At 41.1% G+C, this 26,603-nt stretch overlaps 1 long non-coding RNA gene across 1 annotated transcript; it reads right to left on the bottom strand.

The window, feature by feature from the left end:
- Window positions 1-6,067: 6,067 nt before the first annotated feature.
- LOC133211082 (uncharacterized) lies at window positions 6,068-21,846 on the bottom strand. Its single transcript, XR_009725104.1, has 4 exons — window positions 21,562-21,846; window positions 20,983-21,138; window positions 19,754-19,936; window positions 6,068-7,666 (listed from the first exon to the last, which is right to left on the bottom strand). It is a non-coding gene; the product is annotated as an uncharacterized LOC133211082 (long non-coding RNA).
- Window positions 21,847-26,603: the final 4,757 nt, after the last annotated feature.

A 26,603-nucleotide genomic window follows, 5' to 3' on the forward strand; every position in this document is an offset into this window, starting at 1 on the left:
ACAGAACATGGACAGAAATAGATCTAGGATTTTCAGTATCTATCTGAAGTTCGAAGACTAGTGACCTCTGTCAGCTGACAGGCTTAAGGCATTTACAGATAGAAAGGTGAATGCATGTGTTTTAAAGCTATGTGCACAGTTCTCATGGTATTGATGACTAAAGGAATATCGCCTAAAATAGATTAGCAGTGTGTTTCTTATGCCCCAGGTTTTATTAACTACTAGAACCTCATTGGAACAATATGTATGTCTTCAATGTTTAGTACATTCAGAATATACAGGCATTTAGTTAGGCTGCCTTTGTTCATCCATATCTTAGTCCCTTCCAGTTCCTGTGTGTGGGTTTTTCATGCTACATTTGTTGAAAGAGAAGGACATGAAGAAAAACCTAACAGAATCTGAGTGGGAAATCTGAGTGAACCCCAAATGTTGAGGCACTACTGGAAGAGAAATATGTATAAACTACTCTTTTGTCTGCATAACTCTACCCACACCAGGGGTTTCATTAATATAAATTCTCATAGTTTCTATGTCAATATTGCCAAATTGATACTAGAGTTGGCCAGAAACCAAGAATTTTATTTTGCAAAAAGTCATGGTTTCAGAAATAATTTTCAGTCTGCAATGGGACAATGCAGAGACCATTCCATAAAAAAAAAAAATTTGCAGCAAAAATTCATGTGAAAAAGTCTTTCCCCCCAGTATCTTGTAACTCCCCCATGTGCTCACAGGGACTACTGTATTGCATGTGCTCACAGGGACTACTGTATTGCAGCTGTACTAGTAAATGAAGTTGCCCAGGGACTGCTGTCTGCCCTGAAGCCAGCTCACATGGCTTGTGTTGACACAGTTAATTGCTTTTACCCCCAAAACATGCTGTCTGCATCTATACTGGCTCAAACTATCCCCTCAGCTGTGGTGGGACATTTCTCGGAGAGAGGTAGTTAGCTCAGGCCAAACTATTGCCAAGGACCATTCTAACAGTTTAACTCTACTGACAATCATCTGCCTGTGATCAAGTTTGCCCTGGCCCCGTTTCACATACTGCAATTAGATTGCTCAGGAGACCATACTGAAGTCCTTGCTCTTGTTTTTCTATGCCAAAGGAGTTTCACATGCCATTAGCTATTTTGAGAAAGGATTCTTTTTCCCTGGTTTTGATGAGAAATTCCAGCCTCAGCTTGCAAAACCGTCCTGACAAATATTTAATGGAAACACATGCACTGCTGTAAAAAGTTCAGATGAATCTGCATTTTTCTTCAAAAATCATGCTGTTGACAAATTCCACCAGTGCAATGACTGATTTAAGACATGCCTTCACTGAAGCATGCATTTGTACTTCAGACCTTGAATGCATCTGGATGGTTTTCCAAGGCCATAGTTGCTAATGCAGTTCACTCTATAGCAATTACATTGTGGTTTTATCTACGTAAGAGCTGGATTAAACAATCTAGCAGATATCAAAGGGTATAACTGTTGCTTTTTTTCTTCTGGTTTTTCCTCATTATCTTCTTGACTGTAGTGGCTTCACTCACTTCTAACACAGTTGATACATACAGCGTGTTTGGAGACTATTAGTGCACATATGTTTTGTCCTACATTAATTCCTAAAAAATGTACCTCCTTAAGAATTCATCAACGCAAGAACTGAGTATTGAATAATGATAGAAAAATAAACAAAAGGATTTGACTGGATTGAAAGTTCATTTGCATTTCATTAAGTTTGATCCAGATATTCTTATTTTGTCACTCTGCATTTCTCTGCACATTTTTTCCTTTTCCCTACTTATTTATTAAACAAGTCATTACTTTGGTAAAAAGAAGCATACCCTTTTAATTCCAGAGCACTTCCAAACCTGCTTTCACACTGTGGAAAAAAAGAATATGGAAATCCTGAGTATGTTTGAAGTGGTTTTAAAATTCTTCTATTTTTTTATAAGACAAGTTATGTTTATCAGTAGCTTTAACTTTAGGGAATCTACAAAGGGACTGGTTTGTCAGCAGAAGACTTATAAGTCTCCCTAACAGTACCAAAGACACTAGGGCTCTCTCAATGGTAGGATGCTAGAGCTGCATACTAAAGATAGCAGACACATGCTTCATGGAAGTAGCACTACTGAAATATAAACAAGGCCCCTTCATCCAGACATTTTTGGTTATGTTTACAGATTAAATCTCAGGATGTGTATATTAGATGTTCTTGTTTCAGGATATTAATGGCAAAATGAACCTGTTTTTGATGTTTAAGTCACATTAATGTCTGATGGACTGTTAAAATGTTAAAGGGTACAGCAGACATGCTGTAGTATGTGACATATGTTAGTCATACCATACTAGCTAGGAATTTGGATTTGTTTATAATGAACATAAATTTACTGAATTTAACCCCCCTTTGCCTCCCCAAACAGTTAAATCACATGAGGTTCCATTTCCTCTGAAAGACAGTCTTGAAAAATTAGATGAAACTTGAACAGCAGTTGTACTCAGATTTCAACAGTAGTACGTAAATGTAACCTGCTTAGCAAAATATCCAAATAATTGGATATCATAAGAAAATTCAGAGGTAGCTCCATGCTCTTCAAGCAGTTTCGTGTAACTATCATCTTAACTCCAAGCCACCTTTAGGATAATTTCAATCATTATAATAAATAATTTTAATTCTGGACACATTTGTGCTCAAGGTCATTTAATCCACTCTCTTTTTATAAAAATGCTGAGAGTGAACATGGTCACTCTCAAAAAACCCACCGAACTCCAGCAAAGACAGGCATACATTAGAAATGTGTACATGTCTATGGGAATATGATGTAATAGGTATCACAGAAATATGGTAGGACGGCTCCTATGACTGGAGTGTTGGAATGGAAAGTTACAGGCTCTTTAGAAAAGACAGGGCCAGCAGACATGGAGGGGGAGTTACTGTTTATGTTAGGGATAGGCTGGAGTGTGTGGAACTCTGTTTCAGGGCAGGTTAGCAGTCAATGGGTACCGAAGGAGCTGGCAAATGAAGTTGCTAAGCCACTTTCCATCATATTTGAAAAATCATGGCAGTCAGGTGAAGTTCCCAACGACTGGAAAAAGGGAAATATAACCCTCATTTTCAAGAAGGGGAAAATGGATGACCCGGGGAATTACAGACCAGTCAGTCTCACCTCTGTGCCTGGCAAAATCTCGGAGCAGATTCTCCTGGAAGGCATGCTAAGGCACATGAAAAACAACAAGGTGCTTGGTGATAGCCAGCATGGCTACACTAAGGGGAAATCCTGCCTGACCAATTTGGTGGCCTTTTATGATGGGGCTACAGAACTGATGGACAGCGGTAGAGCAGTTGATGTCATCTGCCTGGACTTGTGCAAAGTGTTCAACACTGTCCCCCACAACATTCTTGTCTCTAAATTGGAGAGACATCAATTTGATAGGTGGACCACTTGGTGGATAAAGAACTGGCTGGATGGCCGCACACAAAGAGTTGTGGTCAATGGCTCAATGTCCAGGTGGGGACCAGTAACGAGTGGTGTCCCGCAGGGATCGGTGTTGGGACCGATCTTTTTTAACATTTTCATCGCTGACATGGACAGTGGGATTGAGTGCACCCTCAGCAAGTTTGCTGATGACACCAAGCTGTGTGGTTCAGTTGATACGTAGGAGGGAAGGAATGCCATCCAGAGGGACCTTGACACGCTTGTGAGGTGGGCTGATGACAACCTCATGAAGTTTAACCATGCCAAGTGCAAGGTCCTATACCTGAGTCGGAGCAATCCCAGACACAGCTACAGGTTGGGCAGAGAAGAGATTCAGAGCAGCCCTTCGGAGAATGATTTGGGGGTGCTGGCCAATGAGAAAATGAACATGAGCTAGCAGTGTGTGCTTTCGCAGCCCAGAAAGCCAACCATATCCTGGGCTGCATCAAAAGGAGTGTGACCAGCAGGTCGAAGGAGGTGATCCTGCCCCTCTACTCTGCTCTTGTGAGACCTCACCTGGAGTATTGTGTGCAGTTCTGGTGTCCTCAACATAAAAAAGGACATGGAACTGTTGGAACAAGTCCAGAGGAGGGCCATGAGGATGACCAGGGGACTGGAGCACCTCCCATATGAAGACAGGTTGAGAAAGTTGGGGCTGTTCAGCCTAGATAGGGCTGCGTGGAGACCTCATAGCAGCCTTCACAGTATCACAGTATCACAGTATGTTAGAGATTGGAAGGGACCTCAAAAGATCATCTAGTCCAATCCCCCTGCCGGAGCAGGAACACCTAGATAAGGTTACACAGGAATGTGTCCAGGCGGGTTTTGAATGGCTCCAAAGAAGGAGATTCCACAACCTCCCTGGGCAGCCTGTTCCAGTGTTCTGTCACCCTCACTGAGAAGAAGTTTCTTCTCAGGTTGAAGTGGAACCTCTTGTGTTCCAGTTTGTACCCATTTCCCCTTGTCCTTTCATTGTTTGCCACTGAGAAGAGCCTGGCTCCATCCTCGTGACACTCCCCCTTTATATATTTATATACACTAATAAGGTCACCCCTCAATCTCCTCTTCTCCAAACTATAGAGACCCAGCTCCCTCAGTCTTTCCTCATAAGGGAGATGCTCCACTCCCTTAATCATCTTAGTTGCCCTGCGCTGGACTCTCTCCAGCAGGTCCCTGTCCTTCTTAAACTGAGGGGCCCAGAACTGGACACAATATTCCAGATGAGGTCTCACCAGGGCTGAGTAGAGGGGAAGGAGAACCTCTCTCGACCTACTAACCACCCCCCTTCTAATACAACCCAGGATGCCATTGGCCTTCTTGGCCACAAGGGCACAGTGTCGGCTCATGGTCACCCTGTCGTCCACTAGGACCCCCAGGTCCCTCTCCCCTACACTGCTCTCTAACAGGTCGTTCCCCAATCTATACTGGAACCTGGGGTTTTTCCTGCCCAGATGCAGGACTCTACACTTTCCCTTGTTATATTTCATCAAGTTATTCCCCGCCCAACTCTCCAGCCTGTCCAGGTCTCTCTGGATGGCAGCACAGCCTTCCAGTATCTGAAGGGGGCTTATAAGGGTGCTGGGGAGGGACTCTTCACTGAGGACTGTAGTGATAGAACAAGGGGTAACAGGCTAAAACTTAAACTGGGGAAGTTTTGATTGGATATAAGGAGGAAGTTATTTACTGTAAAGGTTGTAAGGCACTGGAATGGGTTGCCCAAGGAAGTTGTGAATGCTCCATCCCCGGCTGTGTTCAAGGCCAAGTTGGACAGTCTTGGGTGACATGGTTTAGTGTGAGGTGTCCCTGCCTATGGCAGGGGGGCTGAAACTAGATGACCTTAAGGTCCTTTCCAACCCTAACTATTATATGATTCTATGATTCTATTATTCTATACTAGGTAGGAAGGCCAAATGAAGCAGGAACATTTATCTTGTTTCTTAGAGATTATGCTAATGCATTTTACCAAATATAAGTTTGCCTAATTATTTCTTTATTCTTTCCACCTTTCTATCCTATATTTCTTTCATTATACTAGTACTATAAATTCTTTTGGAAAGGGACAGTGGTTTTTTTGCTTTCTTCTATGATGGAATTTTAGGACATGACAAGATCATCATGACATTGAAAAAAAGCTTGAAAATTACCTTTCATTAATATTGTGAATTCACATGTGAGTATGTGTGTTGCAGGTGAAGGGAAGAATTACTAGGTTTTTGAAGGTCTTCAGTTTTGATGATATGGTAGATTCTGGAGCGGTCTGAGTAAAGTAAAGCTTAAAGAGCTGTCAAAAGCAAGGAGCTGCAGATAGACTGAGGGCTGCTGTAACCATAAGAGCCTGCTTTACTTTACTCAGCCTGCCAGAGGATGTCACAGGGAGATGCCTGTCCCCCTGCAGAGTCCATCTGTAGTCAAGGTGACACCTCAGCATGGGAGTTAATCACCTGTGTTGACCCATTCCTAGGAGGAAAGTGTAACTAGTGACCTGGAAAGCAGCAAAAAGTAGAGATGTCTAAGTGTTAGGGAACAATTTTAGGCTGAGTTCTAGTTTGCTAGTTAGGAAAGAAGGGAAGACTGGCTGAAAAGTGGAAAATCAAGCAGCAAAAATGCTTTTCTCTCCACATTCTCTGTCTTCTCTGTAAATACACCATTTTCTCTCATGCCAGGCAGCACAGCAGAGGTGTCAGAGATAGTGAAGACATCTCTGCTGGCTTTAAAGCAACCATCTTCACAGAGAAAATATTCAGGAGAACCCTCCAGATGGTACACATCATTTTCCACTGCTATGAAGCGAGCTATGAAGTAGCACAAAATTGACTCAATGGGCTGAGGGATCTGGCTTCTTATAGCAAATTTGTATTTGAAGACACTGCTACACAGACCAATGCTAATAAATAAACATATCAAACCCCATGCCTTGGAATCTACAGCTATGAAGAAATACTTACTTTCTGATTTCTTGAAGATGCACTTTACAGAAGCAAATGAGAGCTACTACGAACTTTAACCAGTCAGGCATTTTAATGTTATAAACTAACATCTGTATTTTCAGAGATTATAATATTTCATCTTATATCCTCTAAACTCTTTAAATTGTGCAAGGTGACATAAAAATTACCACCAATTTCTCCTCAGCTTCACTTGAAGAAAAGTGTTTTGGTACTGGGTAGTCTTGCAGTGGTGGAAACAGATTTTAAGTCCTGGCCCAGTAAGTGTAAAGTCCTCTCTGAGGAACAGTGAATCTCTTTTCCTTTCAGCTCTTTAAGAGGTTTATGGCTGACACACTTTTGGTGGCATATCAGCAATAAATCAAACCTATGCAGAAAATAAATTTGCAGAGGATTTCCAAATTTGATCTTAGGCCAGTTAGGCACAACTTCTGAAAATTCTGAAATTATTTGGAAGAGAAAGTTTTAAGAAAAATGTGTTGTATCAACTGAGATGTCTCAGAAACTTTTGATTATGGTTGACTTTTTAATTGTATTGAGAACACAAAATGAAACACATCATAAGAACATTAAACATGAAAAAATATTTTGAAAAGACATATTAGATACCCAGTTCCAAAATTATAAAACAGGACATTTTGGCAATGTCAGAATATGCCTATCTGCCAAAATTTATTTCAGTAAATCTAATAGGGTCGAGCAAAGCATTTTGGTTTCAGAACAACTGCATTTTTCAATTCTTCATCTTTTTTTCTGGCCAGCAAGAGTATAGTAATGATTCTAAGAACATACAATTAATTCACCTGTATGTGCACATTTTCCTACTGCAGAGTAAGTAATTCTTAAAATTGATTTCTATTTTGAGAGGCATTGAATGAAGTTTCATTTAAATGCTAATAAGTTCAATTTAAATGTAATTAAAATAGTCAAGGAATTAGAAAATGAGTTCTTATAATGATATAAGAATAAAAGAGACCTAAAAGCTGACTCAGCAAGTGCTGGTTTTAATCCTGGCATCAAAAAATGAGACTGATATTGCTTTATTTTAGTTATTTAGATATTATTTCAAGGCTATCATTGTCTATAGTTACTGTGGGGAGAGAGGCACTTCCAGTGGAAGATTCATCCCAACTAAAAATAGGTGCCTAAGGTAGGTGAGATAACTTTCCCTCTGTAAATTTATGCAGCCTGGGTGAGGTGCCTGAGGAATACTGTCACATTTTGGCTCAGGATTCCAGTTTTTGCAAACTGCTGAGAATACTAGAAAAAGGAACAAAAAAATGGCTCATGAGAAAATGAAAACAACATAGAGTCAGTGTTTTGGTAGTTCTTGATGTTTCTTAGGACATCACTTATAAAACCTTTGATGTCCCTCCTTTCTCACCCTGCGATAAAAAAAAAAAATATTTATATATAAAAAAAATTAAAGCAAACATGCTCAGAATGGGCCTCCATGCCTCCACCCAGCAGCAGAGAAGGGATCACTGCCCTTCCTCTTGGATGCCAGGCTGTGCTGATGAATGTTGAGTCAGAGCTACAGCTCAAGCTGATGGGCAATACCTGCCTCATCCTTTTCTCCATAGGTATAATGAGCTCCTAGATAGGTTGCCTTGGCTTTAAACCAGATGAGAAAAGACCTGAAAACAAAAAACTTCTATTTCTCTTTGGTTTAGGCTTTCAGAGGAATCACAATGAAAATAACAGCCTCTTAACAGCAAAGCTTACAACACAATGTGTTTTGCCCCAAAGGAACATCCTAGCCCTTCATTATCTGCTAAACACAGCCCTTTGACATGCCTAGGACAGGTTTTAAACATAAATGGTTGTCAAATCGCTCTTACAGTGTTATGGTATGATGGAGGTCTTATGGGAGTAGAGTGGAAAACTTGTCTTTAACTGAATCTGAGTAGAACTTCGAGAGGCTATGTGGATCTCAAATTTGTCTTCAGGGTATACAACAGTTCGCAAGACTGCTACTTTTCTGTGACATAGCTTTTATGGGGGTAGAGCCAGAATATTAAGCTCATTGCTTCCAGATGGAAAGGTTGGACATGACAGAAATCCTTGGCATTGGGACCATGGACAGAGTGGTGTGATACGGACATGACATATTGAAGTAATCTAGATAGAAGATACAATGTTAGCCAAGGTTGTCAGTTGGATACTTTTTAAAACATTATATGGTTTGTAACAAGGTATTGTGTATCCTTCAAAACCCTCCAGATTGAAATCCTGGAAAGACTGTGGGGAAAATTGTGATTATTTTGCTTAAGTTACTAGAGTTCATTTTATATATATTAAGAGCTTGGCATCGTTTGCCTGCAAGAAATTTTAGGCCAGCAATTTATATCGTACGAGCAGTGTACATCATGCTAGCAGCACTTAAATGAGTCCAGGTGCTCGTTTGTAACTTGGGATCTTGTGTGTTCTTATTCATGGGCTATACACCGATAATGGTGCAGTGCCTCAAATGAGAATGAGTTTCATGAACCACACATCTGTTTACAAGCGATGTTTTTGCATTAAATCCTTACGGCTACACTGAGGGCTTTCCACCAGGGGGCATGTAAAGCCCACAAGATTAATCACTCTCCTACAGCACTTTTCGGATGTTTTGCCGATGAAAATTGCTTAAAGCCCATTTCACAGTAAGAATCCCCATCGCACAAATCTAAAATGTATTTGAGCTAAGCAAGAAGTAGGAAAAAATGGGGACATGTTGCAAAGACTTGAGGAGAACTTTGCACTAGATACAGTGCTTCATGTAGTCTTTATTGTTCAGATGAGTTATATATCCACCATCGCATGCTGTTCCTATTTGCAAAATGCTTGTTTGTATATATAGGACACTTATGCTTTCTTTGATTTCAGAGAACTCTTATCCAAGACTTTTTAGTGGAACTGGTGTGAACACCAGAAGACAGGATTCAACCTTTTTTGTTGAAGACACAAAGCATAAACTTGTGTTTCAGTACCTCAAGAATGAGCACATCAGGCACACCACCGATACTTTTTAGGACATCACTTACAAAAACTTTTCTCAACATGATATCCCAGACTTACCTGGGTACAAGAATCAGGCAGAGAAAAACATTTTGAACAAACCCATAATGTGATCTTTTCCTGTCATGTATAGCCCAGTGATAAACACAGAAGTCTTTGTGAGAGATATGTCAGACACAGCTAAGTTCCTAAGTGATTTTTCAAGACCCCTTTAGAGAGGTATATGGAGTTAAGACAATGCTTTATCGTACTCTTTCAAATACAGACTCTCGCTCCTTTGAATTTAAAGAAAACCTCTCAACTGATAAAAATGGTAACTTAACCACTTTAGGAGGACTGGTTTGTTAAGTTCCTAAAATTCACATTGCATGGACTCCATTGCCTGTATGCAAAATAAAGTAAATACAAATAGGGAGTTGTTGCTTTGAACAGATACATGATAGGACTCTCAAGGGAACTGTGAAAATTTGGGAAAACACAAGGTATTTTCTGTAAGGCAAATATATCTACCTGTTAATATGTTTCTCTTCAGTGTTTGTAGGATTTCACGCTTACCCATGTATTTCATTCAGTATTTACATTTATTAATGTTCTCTGGATCCACACTCAGTGTTGGGAAAGAATTATTAGGTGAAATTGCAATGAAAAGCTGTTAAAACCTTTCCTACATACACTAACCTTTACAGAACAGGTAAGTCTCAGAAATAGATTCAGTAGTAGGTCTCTGAGAAACACAGAGATGCCGTGTCTGCAGTCAGCCTGCTGTGCAACAGCTCAAATAGTGCACAAGGAATTCCAGGGCTCTGGATTAAAATATTAGTCACAGATAATCTCATTTGTTTTTCAGTCTTTACTACTCTAAGTACTGAGAACATCAGAAAAAAAAAAAAAAAAAGGGCAGAAGGACTTCATTTTTAAAGCAAACATTAATAAACGGACTCATGTAGATTCACAGGAAGATCAGAGGACCCTGTGGCAGTAAGTAATAGCCATTCCACTTTCAGGAGCAATTAGTTCTGAAAGCTTTTCAGGTGGCCTATTTTCTAAAGACACTGTAATGCACTTAAAATCTGGGATTCTCTTTTCCCTAATTGGCTTCTACTCACCTTATCTGAAATCTATAGCACCTCTTTCACAGTTACAGAAATGGACAACAACAACTACAAGAAAAAAAGCAAAAAACTTATGAACTGATTATTTTTATACATCTGGAAATTTGACCTGATAAATACTGCTACATTATTTGGTTATACCTGAATTAAGTCCACTAGCTTGTTCTTAAAGTATAGCTTTCCAATAGGGTCTGAACCTTCATTTGAAAATAGGATAAGATGAATGTTTCTGTCAATCATGTGGACCCACAGGTTAATCACAGTTCAGCCACTTAAAGCTATTCTACATTCTTTTTGAAGAAGAACCTACAGTACAAGACCTTATTAGAAGAGTCGACAGGCTATGGAAAATTAATCTATGAACAGACTTAATTATTTAAGTTTGAGAGACAGGAAAGCTCTTCATTCTTTCTGAATCAAATAAATTGAGATTTAGAAATAGAGACTAAAATAGATGTGATTTATCTCTCATAACAGAAAACAAGACTGCAGTAAGAACTTCTTACTAGGGAGTGCTGGAAGATCCCAGGACATTGTTATCCATCAGGTCAAATTAAAAACATATATGCTGTATTTATCACCACAGATTTTGAATTTAGAATTATTAAGTGCAAAGTAAACAAACTTGGCAACAGTCTTTCTTTTCTTTACTGTATTGTCACAAAAAAAGAGATAAAAATGGAAGGAAATGCAAAGTTTGGAGATAGTGGAGGACATGTAAGGAGAAGGCTCAGGATGTTAAAACAGAAAGCTTATGATGCACTAGTGGGAGTGCTCAACAGCCTGTGAAATGCTTCATAGGGTAAATAACTCTGAACCCTGTTCACTGCAAAATGGTTCTGGTATGCAAGTTTTGGGCACAAAGCTCTTTAGACTGATAAACCCTTTCCAGAGTTCCCACAGATTTGGGATGCTGCGCTGGGAAGAGTATGCAGCTATGTGCCTGGAAAGAAAACCACAGCAATGGAGTCAATCAATGTACACCACATTTTATGCTTCAGTGAAGCACGGAGCAAAACTGCAGAGATCTGTCCTGAAGGATCATCATTTACCTCCAAACTGTGGGAGTGAAGGAATAGCAACATACTGCTAACAACAGAAGAAAGAAATGGAGTTTCAGAGTTGTGAAAATAGATGGCCAGCCCACAGGCAAGGAACCTGTGCTTCTTCACACGCTGTGTGATTTCAGTACATATAAATTCCCTGGAACCACATCAGTATATCTCGCCACAGAGCAGTGCTTAGATGACACCACTTTTGGCGGCACTGTAAAACTGACACAAAACCAGTATTTTCAGTATCCTTGCACTTCCTATGTTGCTGCTGGGTAATTTACAGACAGCAATATTTTAAAAAAGAATAAATGGAAAATTATCTGGGGCTAGTTAGAATTGGGACTAATTAGGGACCAACTGGGACTAATTTAGGACTAAAATTAACTGTGACTAGTTAGTTTTCAGAAATAAGCATGTAGAACACAGATGTGACAGAACCAGGACATTCAGAAGGAGTCACCTGAACTACTCAGTAGTTTCCCTGTTTTTTGTAGTCCTAGTAGGGGCAGTCTAATCCCCCGGAAATCTGTCCCTCTTGAAGGATGAGCACGTTAGCCAGAAGCAACAGGATATCTATAGGAACAACTGAAACTGTGCTGTCTTATACCCAAGGTCAGATGGGATGACCATAATGACCCCCTTGACATAGAAGCTTATGACTCAATGGTAGTTTGTCACAGACGAATACATTGGCAAACAGATTCAGAAAAAGATAATTTTAACCAAAGTGATTTTATACAAACATCAGTGAAAAACTCACACTGAAAAGATTCCCCTCTATAAGCAGATACATCAGATGAAGAGAGACATGTACTTACAGGAAACAGAAAATTCTTTCAAGACTTAAAACTTGGGAAAAGCATCAGTTACAGACAGATTTCCTGCAGCTTTTTAAAATATGTTTTTTGCAACAGCTGTCTCCAGTCTTGTGGAAATATTCCAGAAGGGAATCCTGTCCCATGACAGGAGGACTGCTTTGATCACATTGATTATAAAAGCAGATACAAAAGGTCACAGTGACAGAAACTTTCTTTTCTGAATGTGGAACCTAACTTATTAACCAAGACTTCAGCTACTTACATGTATGAAATTGTTCCTACTCTCACCCAGAAGAGTCAAACGACTTTGATGAAATGCAAATTTGCAGCAGTCAATACTCATAATAGTTTTCCTCTAGTGCATCAAGCACAGCTAGAAGGAAGGTCAGACTTCCTTGCCTTTGCTAAGAGAGCAGTAGATGTAGGTGGAGACTCATAAGTTTAAAATGTTTTGGTGAAAGTGAAAATATTTACCTTGATGTTTCTGAATGTCTTTGTACTTCCCCACTCCTGTCAGCAAACATTAATTACTAAAACTTTTCATTTTAAATGATAAATATCCACCTCTACCCTCTTTTACTACATTTTTTCATGTGCATTGTATGGAATTTTTGCTTACGCCAAAATCACTGATAACAAAACGTATGCTTTTAAGGGAGGTTTTCTGCTAGGACATTTTGATTCTCAGAAACCTAATATTCTTCATCTTTGTGATCTATTACATACCTTAAGTTTCATATACTTCCATGCAGAATGAAACAAACCATGGCAAATGGAGATATCCAAGAGACTGAAGCAGAAAGTAAGTTATTTACTTTCAATTGAGTTTACACAGACACAGCACTTTGTGAATCCTGTCCAAAGCAGTTTCTGAGTTATGACCATACTACATATTAAGGCAGAGGAAGAGATGCCTGTAAGATCCTTTTATCATTGCTATAGCATATGGAAAACTAGAATGAATAGCCATCCTTGGCTCCCCTACCTACATTACAGGTTTATTACTTCTTGCATTCCTATTTTGTGTGTGAGTTTTGAGACTATGTACAGCATGTACTAATACAGGATGAGGGAGACAAAGAATACTCTGCTATTGCTATTTCTACTTCACAAGCTGGGAGCAGCAAAAAGGGTCCATTTTTCAAAGCTGTCTGAAAGCTGGAGACAACAACACTTAGGTGCTTCAAGTTTACATGCTTGCTTGGTTGCTATGTAAATTTCCTTAGGAAGCTAATTCCTGCATTGGCAGACAAATAAACACTTATTTCATTCCTAACCCAGATACTGAAGCCCAAAGATCTAAGCAAGAAAAGGGAGGTCTGCAGTTTTGCTACAGTTCAGCTTCACAGATTGGGGGTAGGAGAGGATGACATGCTCCTGTCATCCTGCCTATCTTTCTTTCCACTGCCCTTGGACTTTTCGGAAGGATGTTTGAGCTCTGAGGCTGAGTGATGTTGGTGGGCAGCTAACCAAATGGAAGGCTTTCTACACCAAAACCACTTGCCCTTGAGAAAGATGATTGTTCCTGGTTCTTTCTTTTTTGACCCAAGCAGGATGCCAATAGCCACGAGACCGTGTTTCTCAGGGTAATCCTACTGACCATGTAATTCCTGACATCTCCTGTCTGCACAGATTCTGGTGTCACACCAGAGCTTCTCCCAGTGACAAGCAGAATCTGGAAACCCAAGACTTTCTGCTCCACAGTACCAGCTGATCCCTCCCATACCATCTTCTGATCATTTTCTACTCCTTTTTCAGAAGACAGCAATCTCCCCTGGGGCTGCTGATGCTCAGAACTGGAAAGTATTAGGGCAGCACACTGTCACTTTGTGGGTAGCCCTAGCTATGGTCAGCATTCCTACATGCTTGCCCCTTTGTGAATCTGCTGCTATGCCTCTTTTGGAAAAGGGGCTTGGATTCATAAGTCATTTAGGAGCTCTAACATGTTTCTCCCAAAGCAACTGGCCCAAGGTCACAGAGGAAATCTGTAGCAGAACTGGGAAATAAATCAAGATCTGAGTCTCAGTCCGGAACCTCAGGCACAAAACTACCATTTTTCATAGGAGGCTTAAATATGTGATGAGTTCTTTTATAATCATATAGTTTCCTTTCCAATGCCTTAAAGTTTTCTTGTTACAGTCATTAAACTACTAGCTGTCCACTTTTAACAGTTCTGCAGGAATTCTTTCATGTCAGTAGTGTTTGATAATAGGCCACATATGAGGTTCCAAACTTACATTTTCCATTATTAACCTTTCATTTACTGATGATATTTCGCTTAGTACATTTTGTTCTTATACCATCCTGCACCATATGTTTATAATCATCTGAAACTTCTGAGTAATCCCATTATTTTTCTGTTCTCTCACACATCATATATGTGGGCTGTGTTCCAGGATAATTTATGCAGGATTAAAACATGGAATTGGCTTCAATGCTTCATCGATGATGCCTTTAGAGTTTATCTCCCAAATTTGTAACTTTTCCAGCTCTAAAATTCGAGATGGAGATCACAAACACACAGTCACACACATTCACACACATAATGAATACCACAGTGAATGAAAGAAGAAGAGGGAAAAAAAGAAAAAAAAAAAAAGGATTTATCAAGAAAAACTACCTCATTCAAAGCATATTGAAACTAAGAAGAAGACTTCCTTTCACTGCCCTGTGCCTCACACTAGCTTGCTATGTCTAACAGGGAAGCCTGAAATAATTATTATACTGATGAAGTGCAGGACTGTAGAAAAGTTTTTCCAAAGCGCAGGCACAAGCAGTGAGTGTATGACAGAAGAAACAGTGAGTATGTGACAGGAGAAATAGTAACTGAGAAAAATCTGGAAGCCTAAAGAGAACAAGATTCAGCCTATAAACCCAATGTGTGAGGCAGCAGCTAACACCTCCCTGAGTTCACTGGTTTTAATTATCTTGATTTCCTTTGCCCTGAAGGATAGAAAGCATTAAAAGTCCTCCCTTCAGAGAGTCCAGTGCCTGCTGCCTCAGTGAAGGACCTGGTTTGGTTTCATACTTCTTCAAATTCAGTGGTGGGCCAAAGGGGTCACAGAGGCTGTGTGGCCAAAGTAATACAGGTGATGAGAGCACTGCAAATGCAGATGGGGCCACGGGGTGCACCCAGGGACTCCAAACCCAAGCACAAACAAGTGGGTGTCAGTAGAGGGAGGAGCAAGCTCTGAAAATAATGAGAGAGGACAAGAACCACCAGGAGCAGTGCTTGCTGGAGGCAGCTTTTAGCAGCTGTCTCAGGACTTGGCAGTCAATTTTAACAACCATTCTACCAAACCTATTGAAACATCTCCAGATACAGAGCTGAGGCTTCAGGCTGTGAGCCAAACATATATCATGAAGATGTATGTGTTCCTTTCAGCATGTGGCCTTTGTTCCAGTAGATGAGGTAGTCTTTTGGTAGGACAGAAGACATAAATGAAGCATGGAATTCCTAGGTTCCTTCAAACAAGTGCAAGCTTCTGCTTATAAAGAGGAATTCAGAAGTTTGATACAAACTAGCACTATTCTGACTTCTTTATGATTTTTCTGAACTGTCACAACCAGCATTGTGACTTTTGATGGTGGGTGTTAGCTTGAAAAAAATAATATAAGGACAACTTAGGTAAACACAACAATTATTTTTTAAAATTATGAAAAATAATTTCTTGTCCCATGCTAAAAAATGCAGGTGACTTAGAATCATAGGATCATGGAATGGTTAGGGTTGGAAAGGACCTTGAGATCATCTAGTTCTAACCACCCTATCATGGGCAAGGACACCTCGCTCTAAACCGTATCACCCAAAGCCTCGTCCAACCTGGCCTTGAACACTGCCAGGGATGGAGCATTCACAACCTCCTTGGGCAACCTATTCCAGTGCCTCACCAACTTAACATGAAAGAATTTCCTCCTTATATCCAATCTAAACTTCCCCTGTTTAAGTTTTAACCCATTACCCCTTGTCCTATCACTACAGTCCCTAATGACGAGTCCCTCCCCAGCATCTCTGTAGGCCCCCTTCAGATACTGGAAGACTGCTATGAGGCCTCCACACAGCCTTCTCTTCACTAGGCTGAACAGCCCCAACTTTCTCAGCCGATCTTCATATGGGAGGTGCTCCAGTCCCCTGATCATTCTCGTGGCCCTCCTCTGGACTTGTTCCAACAGATCCATGTCATTTTTATGTTGAGGACACCAAAACTGCACACAATACTCCAAGTGAGGTCTCACGAGAGCAGAATAAAGGGGCAGGGTCACCTCCTTCAACCTGCTGGTCACGCTCCTTTCGATGCAGCCCAGGATACAGTTGGCTTTCCAGGCTGCAAGTGCACACTGAAGCTGGCTCATGTTCATTTTCTCATCGACCAGCACCCCCAAGTCCTTCCCCGCAGGGCTGCTCTGAATCTCCTCTCTGCCCAGCCTGTAGCTGTGTCAGAGATTGCCCCAACCCAGGTGTAGGACCTTGCACGTGGCATGGTTAAACTTCATGAAGTTGGCAGCAGCCCACCTCACAAGCGTGTCAAGGTCCCTCTGGATGGCATTCCTTCCCTCCAGCATATCAACCGAACCACACAGCTTGGTGTCATCGGCAAACTTGCTGAGGGTGCACTCAATCCCACTGTCCATGTCAGCGATGAAAATGTTAAAAAAGATCGGTCCCAACACCGATCCCTGCGGGACACCACTCGTTACAGGTCTCCAGCTGGACATTGAGCCATTGACCACAACCCTTTGTGTGCGGCCATCCAGCCAGTCCTTTATCCACTGAATGGTCCATCTGTCAAATTGGTGTCTCTCCAATTTAGAGACAAGGATGTCGTGTGGGACAGTGTCGAACGCTTCACACAAATCCAGGTAGATGACATCAACTGCTCTACGGCTGTCCATCAGTTCTGTAGCCCCATCATAAAAGGCCGCCAAATTGGTCAGGCAGGATTTCCCCTTAGTGAAACCATGCTGGCTGTCACCGAGCACCTTGTTGTTTTTCATTTCCCTTAGCATGCTTTCTAGGACAATCTCCTTCAAGATTTTGCACAGAGGTGAGACTGACTGATCTGTAATTGCCTGGGTCATCCATTTTCCCCTTCTTGAAAATGGGGGTTATATGTCCCTTTTTCCAGTCGTCAGGAGCTTCACCTGACTGCCATGATCTTTCAAATATGATGGTCAGTGGCTTAGCAACTTCATTCGCCAGCTCCTTCAGCACCTGCGGATGGATTTCATCAGGACCCATGGACTTGTGCACGTTCAGATTTTTAAGATGGTCTCGAACCAATTCCTATCCTACAGGGGGCCAAAGGTCTCCATTCTCACAGTCCCTGCGTCTGCCTTCCAAGACTTGGGTGGTGCGGTCAGAGCCTTTGCTAGAGAAGACCGAGGCAAAGAAGTCATTCAGAACCTCAGCCTTCTCCAAATCCAGGGTAGCTAGCTCACCCGAGAGCTTCCTGAGGGGGCCTACATTCTCCCTAATCTGTTTTTTATTTGCTATGTACCTGTAGAATCCCTTCCTGTTATCCTTAATATCCCTAGCCAAGTTTAATTCTAACTGGGCCTTAGCTTTCTTAACCTGGTCCCTAGCTTCCTGGACAACATCCCTGTACTCTTCCCAGGCTGCCTGTCCTTGCTTCCACTTTCTGTAGAACTCTTTTTTTCATTTGCATTTTCCTCAGCAGCTCCTTATCCATCCAAGGAGGTCTCCTGGCCCTCCTGCTGCACTTCCTTCTGGTTGGTATGCAACACTCCTGAGCTTGTAGCGGGTGATCCTTGAAGACTAACCAAGAGTCTTGAGCCCCCCTGCCCTCTAGGGCTATATCCCATGGAACCTTACTAAGCAGGCTCCTGAAGAGGCCAAAGTCTGCTATTTTGAAGTCTATGGCTGTGAGCTTGCTGCACGCTCTTCTCACTGTCCTAAGGATCTCAAATTAAACCATCTCCTGGTCGCTGCATCCAAGGCTGCCCTGCAGTGCCACATTTCCAGTGAGCCCTTCCCTGTTGGTGAGCAGAAGGTGAAGCATGGCACCTCTCCTTGTCGCTTCCTCTATTACTTGCAGAAGGAAGTTGTCTTTCACACAATCGAGGAACCTCCTGGATTGCTTGTGCTGGTCCGTACCGTCATTCCAGCAGATGTCAGGGTGATTGAAGTCACCCATGAGAACGAGGGCCTGTGAGCGTGAGGCTTTTCCTATCTGCCTATAGAGTGCTTCATCCACAGATTCCTCTTGATCAGGCGGTCTGTAACAGATCCCCACAGTAATGTCTTCCATCGCTATTTTCCCTTTAACCCTGACCCACAAACTCTCTGTTAACTGCTCACCAGTCCCCAGGCAGAGCTCCATACTCTCCAGCCTATCCCTAACATAAAGGGCAACTCCCCCTCTGCGCCTGCCAGGCCTGTCTTTTCTAAAGAGTCTGTAACCTTCCATTCCAACACTCCAGTCATAGGAGCCATCCCACTTCCTCACAGAACACTAATACTATACATAGGCTTTCAGATATGGGAGAAGAACTGACAACTGCAGTCAAGGATAGGTGAAGGAGCATGTTTGGAATGTGGAGAAAGAGTAGGATCCCTCTTTGGTGCAAATTGACTTACACGAACATTAAACTGTGGCAGTGACTTGGGTGGGTAGGAGCCTAAAACTGAGATCAGGATTAAAAAAAAAAAGCAAGATTGTCACACAGACATAAGTGAAACAAGTGGAAAAGGCAGGAGTGTGGAGAATTGCAAAAAACTAGTCCTACTAGCAGGTAGAAGAGACAGAAGAATCTTTGGCCACAAGATCAAAACCTTCTCTGAAGCCCAAGCTGCACCTTAACAGTGGGACTCTCTGTGACTCCTCTCTTTTGAGACAGTTCCAGCAAGAGGAAAATGAGTTTGGAAACTGATTTCTAGAAAGGTCTTTCAGGAAAACATTTTAATCTTTGGAGTAGGCTGAAAGGTGTGACGCAAATAGAAAAAGGAGGTACATACAGCTTGGGATAACTGGAATTAGCTTCAATACCAGTCCTAAGTATCAACTGGGATTCATCCTAGATGAGAGACCTGTCTTATAAATCTTCAGTTCCTTTCATTTTTTTTGTAATTAAAGAATATATAGTATTGACTTCATCTGACAGTTGTAAATGTTGCTTTGCTTCACTTTGTAACTTCTGAGTTCAGGACACCAAAACCAAAAGCCTTTTAGCCCAGACTTTCTCTGTATATTTTTTTGTATCCGATGGGAAATAGTCTGTCCATACATTTATTATGTTACTTATAGGCCTTTCCAGTCCAGACTGAACACTCTCAAAGCACAGTCCTGAAGACACCTCACCCTGTGCGTTGCCCTTCTGGGCAGTCGAACTGAGTGTTACCTGATGGGAAGGGATTGTGCAGCAGGATTAGGATGAGAGGCAGTGACAGGGTGCTGGCAGAAAGTCTGAATAACAAAGGATTAATCAGGCAGTTCCAGAAGGATTTGTAATGATCTGATGCACAGTGCTAGGACTGCAGCAGCTCATTCCTCTATTTTTAATGAAAATGAGTTCTCAAGTCCACTGTGGGCAGAGGAACAACATCTGTATTAGGAAATTATATGGGCTAAAGACCAGTATTTGTTCCTGAGGTCACTGGGACAAATGACAAAGGGCATGACTCCCATTCATACTGTGGGGCTTTCTTACTCCTCCAAAGCAGAAAAAGGGGTCAACCCTAGACTGAGCTACCTAAAACATGCCTGAGCATTATCTGGGAGGGCCTTTGGTGGCAGAAACAGTACCAGAAACCAAATTTAACTCTCAGGATGACTGGGTAATAGTGACTGCCAATTAGTCTTATCTTCTCCTTGATGACTACATACTCTACCTCCCTTGATAAAATATTGACTGAATAACAACAACAACAATAACAAAAACCACACCAATAAACAACAATTAACTTAATAATTAGCTGGAGAATATCAGGATGGCATTGGAGCATGCATTTAGATGAAGCAGGTAAGATGACATTGCCTGGGCTATGCAGGTATTCTGATTTGGAGAATTAGCATGATTTGGAGCTGTTTACCACCCATTAACTCATTTTGTGGAGTGCTTTTCTTGAGTACAAGTTAGATTGCTTTTAAAGGATATTAAACTGGACCTTTGTCTCCCTGAGTGTGTCACAAGCTTCTTAACTCCTGCAAATAAGGGTCTAAAAAAATCTACATTTTTCAGTCATTTAAAGCTGAATTGGTATTGGTATGAATTGCAATACTGAATTGGTATTAAATGCAAACTAAAATTATAGCAACAAGTAAATAAAATAATAAAAAGTTGTTTTTTTTCTTAAAAAGCCCTCAAAGTGCAAAGATGCAAACATGGGAAAATGGTGAATGCATACTGTGAGCACTATAAATTAAAAAAAAAAAAAAAAAAAAAAGAAAAAAAAGGAAAATGGGGCAAATATTGTGTTTTGAACTTATCAGTGACAGTGCAATGCAGACAGCTCCCACAGCCCTGAACATTACAGGATACAGCTGTTTGTGGCTGTGGGTTTTCTGCCTAATGACCCTTCAGGCATTTGAAAAGCTGAAAGCAATATTATTGCAGCAATAAAGTCTTACTTGGGTTGGAGGGATCTGAGGTGGGCACTGCTGTGGTCAGTGCCTTAGGAGAAGAAGCTGTGTTTTGAATCCTCGAGGACCTGTTTTTTCCAGTCTGATGACCCTCTGGAGGCCTGGGGATCCAGAGACAGAGTCACTTCAGGATGCAAAATGGTGCTGAGGAACAGAGATAGTAGGAGGGAAGCTTCGGTGCATCATGTTTTCCGTAAGGGCTGCTTGTCTGTTCAGAATCACATTAATCTCCCTGTCCTTTCCCACCAACTCCTGGGTCATTGCAAGGTTTCTCAGTCAACTCCCTGCTCACAGAAAGGCAGTTTTCTGCCAGTTCCTGGGCTGCATTTTCACTTGTTTAACTGTAGTTCTGAAAAGTTATGAGCTCTCCAACCATTTCCCCACCCTCAGATTCTGCAAGACATTTTGATAAGAGAAATGTCTCTGAAAGCTGCTCATAGTTCAAAAAGTAACCAAGGGTTTGTTTTTCCCGTTTCTATCACAAATAAACAATTCCTTCCTTAAAATGTCATCCTTATAATCTCTTGTCAATCCCAAGAAGACTGAAGGTAGCAAGTCCTTTCCAACCTGTGTTCATGTGCCTGGAATTCCGCTTGCAATGAACAGTCTTTGCATTCCAGAGGTCTTTGCAGTGAGCAGCCAACAGTTTTAAGTTGCTGGCTTTATGTTTTTCCTATTGGTTTTTGTCACAGCAGTTTGTTGGCAAGCAGAGACATCAGCTTTATCTTTATGTGCAGGAAATGTTGAGGTAGGATGAGGGCAAGACTGTTTAACCAAACAAGGAAACAGGCACTAGTTGTTCTCGGCAGATAAGTTACTAATGGCACTATCTCCACAGCTATAACTCAGTTCTAATATTGGAGGATTTGTCACTGCTCATGGAGCAGGGAAAATGATTGCTTAGGAGATCTAAGGGGAGAGAAACAAGATATTTTCTGTTGTTAGTCACCTGTTTTGAGTGACTGGGAAAGTTTACCCGTTTATTCTGGAATACGTGGAAGAGATACAGTGCAGTAAGCTTACATGTCTATTTCCTAGACTTTTCGGGAACAAGGTTTGTGATGAAATACATGAAGTTTGGAAATTGCTGATTGCTCCATTTGCAGTTAATATGACTTGAATACACTGTTGCCTGGTACCTGTGGTACCAGGAAAACACTTCCATGATCTTTTATGGATAGGTCCCACAGCAGACACTGAAAGCACCTCCAAGTAACTTAAAAGCACTGTGATGCATGACCAATGGAATTATTTCAAATGTTTTTCATAAATTCATTTATTCATAGTCTATGACATACTCAATGAAGGACACCCTCGTAAGGTTGCAACTGTGTTAAGTTCAGAGCTGAGGGCAGAAGATCCTGCAGCACAGGGAACATGAAGGGCCAAAGCACCAGTTGTTTAGCTGTGGGAGGAGAGTTGTTACAGCCACTGGATGCAGCAGGGTAGTTATTGCACACCCCCAGCTGAGTGCACAAAAGAAGGGTGATGTGGGGACAGTTGTAAGCAGGATGACAGAGAAGGGACTGAAATAGATGAGTGTATGGTATAACTAATGACAAAGTTTCAGATCCTGTAGTCAAGGAATTGTAAGTTTTCCCTGAGTACACACGGAGGCCATGGTTGGAGTGACTGGTCCCAGCCATACTCCTGTCCTTCAAGATCTGTAATTGTTTTGCTGGGAAGTCATGGGGTTAAATCTGGCTTTCTGGACTAATTCCAGCAGAAACATCTGTGTTTCAACCTATCTAATATTTAACTGTGAATTTTACAGATATTTGAATTTATAATCGAATGTTTACAAGTCACAGACATTACATAATACTTATTGCACAGTAGTAAGTAATGAAGATAGAAGGAACAGATTGGGATAATCCAGGCAGGCTATTTGAAAGCCATAGTGATATAGTCTGTGAAGTCAAACTTTGCCATAATCTTGCATGATGGCAACTACCACAGAGATTCTGATAACCATCTCCGTGCTGTTGCCAGGGTGTATTCTAGCCCCAAAGCCGCTTCTTGTTTGTTAGAGGCCATGCCCAGGGAATCTTGGATAAAATTGGTCAATGGCATTCTTCACTGGGATTGTGGACTATGCATCTGACCCTGCACTGCTTGAGCTTCAGTTGCTAGAGGAAAGTTACATAGGGACAGGAACTATGGATGAAAAATACACCTGTTGGCTCCAATATTACTTAGAAGAAAGCCCTTCTATAATAAGGTTTTGTTTAGAACAACTGTTATTATCCCAGTGTACAAATGGAAGACAGGTGAACCAATAGATGTCCTAGCTTGTTCAGCATCACAGAGGACTAAGAAATCCACAAATGAAATCTTAAGCCAGCTATGTTTTTCCTGAATTACATCTCCGTACTTATAAATGCAACCACATACTTTTTTCAGCAGCTGACTCACCTTTGTGTTAAGAAAGTCCATAATCTTCAAGTGCATCCCCAGGTGCTTCAGCTTTGGTCCTCAGCTTTCAGCTGCCTCAGTTCTGGCAGCACTAAGCAACTCAGTGGTTAAATTATCTCTGTGCCCTGACAGAGGGAACAAATTAAACATCTTTCTGCTCAGCCTGCTCTCAGCCCACACCCTATAGAATGGGCTCCAGGCATAATGTGGTCATTCCCTCTCTTTTATCCAACACCACCATCATTTTACTTCTCACAAACCATGTGGAAGCCCCTGAGAGAAGTACCCCAGCCACCAGGGCTTAGCTTGTTTTGTAGGTTATGTGACGGACCTATGTGAGAGGGAGAATGGAAGGAGCACTTGCTGTATTCAGGCAGCATACAGGCAAAACCAGCTATATGATCTGAAGAATAAGCATGAGGGGATTCTCCTGGAAGGGCTATTTTTAGCTTCATCTGGATCATATTAAGTATTCACTGGCATCCAAGACTCCCTTTCTCCCACTCAGTGATGCTACAGGGCCATGTTTGATCCTTCCAAAACACCTACACAGAAGAAAGACTTGAGCAGTGATAGCCTGATCCCCCAAAATTACTGTAGCTAAGGTGTTGTCAGCAGTGACAAATGAGGAGGAAATGGTATTTTTTCAGCTGTGAAAAAAAAGGACTGCTCTAGATTCAGTGTTGAAGTAAGCCCTCCCTTCTCAGCTCCAGAGCAGCATTTCAAAATGTGAATCCAAAATAGGAGGGAACCCTTGGTCCCAGAAGAGCAGGATTTTAACCACATGCTTCCCTGTTCACCCATCTTCTAATTAGCTGCATCAGTCAGCTCTTCTATTAAATGGCTTGGATTTGAGAAATCATTTTGTTCCTGTGCATCATTGTAACTGAACTGCCTTTTCAACTAGTGCAATACTGGTTTTCTGCAACCCCGTCTTCTTTCACTAAGGAGGAATCTTTCCTATCTCTCTACAAACTCTTTTGCCACCATACTAGTCTGTATTAATTAAAAATTCTGGATGACCCTGGATGAAGCTTGACAGGAGGAACACAGAATGACTACAGAGTAAATCAGAGAGGAATCAACCTTTTCTAGTCAGATATTTCTTGTTTCCCCATGACAAGCTAATGTGTAACTTACTTCCAGTGATTCAGGAGAAAAAAATAACAGAAACAAAGCACAAAGTTGTCAAGTTGTGAAAGTTAATTTATTTTTTTAAACCGAAACTTGTTGTTCCCTGGGCACTGCAGGTTACACAGTTTACTACATTTCTGCTCTGATATCTGACAAAGTACAAATGGTTCAGGGCAGAGAAGGGTGCTCCACAGAATAAATATTTTCTGAGGCTGGAACTTTAGATGCTGCTGACAGACTGTGACTTGTACAACTCTCCCGCAGGTTTCTAGAAGCCTGGATACTCTATACTTTTTTGTAATATGCCATGTTTCCATAATACAAAGTGCTGAAAAATAACAATTATTGAAGTGATTTGTATTTACATAAGAGGGTATTAAGACTATGAGTGGAGCTTACAAAGAGTAGTAGATGAATTACTTTTCCAGTATCTGTAAAGCTGAGATATTTGGCACTTGTTAGGAATGAATATTCCATACTGAGCATTTAAAACTTTCCATAATTCTTACATGTATAAATTGAAATTTTGACACCTGCCCTGTAAAGTGCAAGTGTGAGGAAAGGACTCAGAGGCATAATCATCTTCCATCTACTTTCTGAACATTCATATGACTTTTCCAAATATTTTCTCTTTGAATTTTATACATTGTTATACCAGGTGGCAAACTGCAATGGAATAAACTGCATAGCACCTTGTCATGTAATGGGAAAGCACGCAACATCTAGCGATATATCCAATAAACTCTACACCTATCACCTCCTGCTTTTGAGTGAGTTGTTTACTACACTATTGGGGCTGGGGCTGTGTTTTCTGTCTGCAGTCTTCATGGGCTTTGTCTTCATTGTGCACACCAATTTGCAGCATTCCCTCATGCCAAGACACTTGTGCCTGGTTTTATCAGGGGTGACAGTGATTTATTCAAAGAAAAATTTCTGCCTACATCTTGTGGTTGGTTTGGCAACCATTTCTTTTTGAAACTTGCCATATCCTCCAAGAAAGAAGAATTAGGTTTAAGAGGCTGCGCAGCTGTTTGGCATCTGATATTCAGAGCTTATTATTATTAGTGATTTGTGATCTCTAACCAGTCAGATTGCTCATTTCTCTAAACATTTTTTACTTTATTTTTTTCACAGGGAATGTAAAACTTTCCTCTTTTAAAGTCCAATGAAGGAAGGTGAAGACATTTATTTTTCAAACGTTAATAAAATGAATTTTATATTATTATTTCAATGACTGATTAAAAATATTATTTATACTGTACAAGTGCTTCTATGCATATTATAGGGTGTTTCATTTGTGATCCAGCTGAGATAGAACAGCTCCCTTTCACTTAAAAGTCCTACGGAACGAACCCAAATTATTCATAGAACCCTATGTAATATAAACAGAAGTACTTCAGAGTAACGTATACATTTACGGTTTTCCATTCTATGGCAAAAGAGAGATTTGTGTTTTCAAAGATTCAGGGAAGTCCTGTGTCTTGTATTAAGGAAGGAGTCAAAATAACTGATCACAGTGGTCTTGTTGGTCTTATACTCCAAGAACCTATAGTGAGTTATGCCATGCATAACACATACAGGACCTATTCCAATGGCTACAGTGGTAGTGAACCCATTTAAACTTGTGGAGAACTTTGCCCAATATCCTTTGGTTCTCTCCATTTACCAAAATGGGCTAGTAAATCTTGTTAATTGAATTACCATAGGCAGGTTCTGAGCAAGCCTCCCCATAGGTTTTGTTAATGCAAATCAATTGTTTTGCTCTTGTCATGCAAAACAATGCCCATGTGCTGACCTGTGCCATCCTCAGCCTTGGCTGTAAGCCACCAATGGGTAGTGTAGTCAGGCAATTGAACAGAGGTCAGCAAGTTTGGTTTTTTAAGTAAACATTTGTGCAGATCTCCATCACCCAAAGTCAGTGTCATCAGCTGTGTTATTTGAAATCACATCTCCTTCAAACTTTCTTTCTCAGTGTGGATCTGAAGTAATGTTTCCTTTGCCATGTGCTTCCCTGGAACATGCTTATGGTGGAGCCTTGAGTTAGTACTGGGGTCATGTAC

The sequence above is a fragment of the Neopsephotus bourkii genome, unplaced genomic scaffold (assembly GCF_033783945.1).
Source record: "Neopsephotus bourkii isolate Nb327-2 ecotype Australia unplaced genomic scaffold, CSIRO-AGI_Nbou_v1 NB_565, whole genome shotgun sequence".
NCBI classification, from domain to species: Eukaryota; Metazoa; Chordata; class Aves; order Psittaciformes; family Psittacidae; genus Neopsephotus; species Neopsephotus bourkii.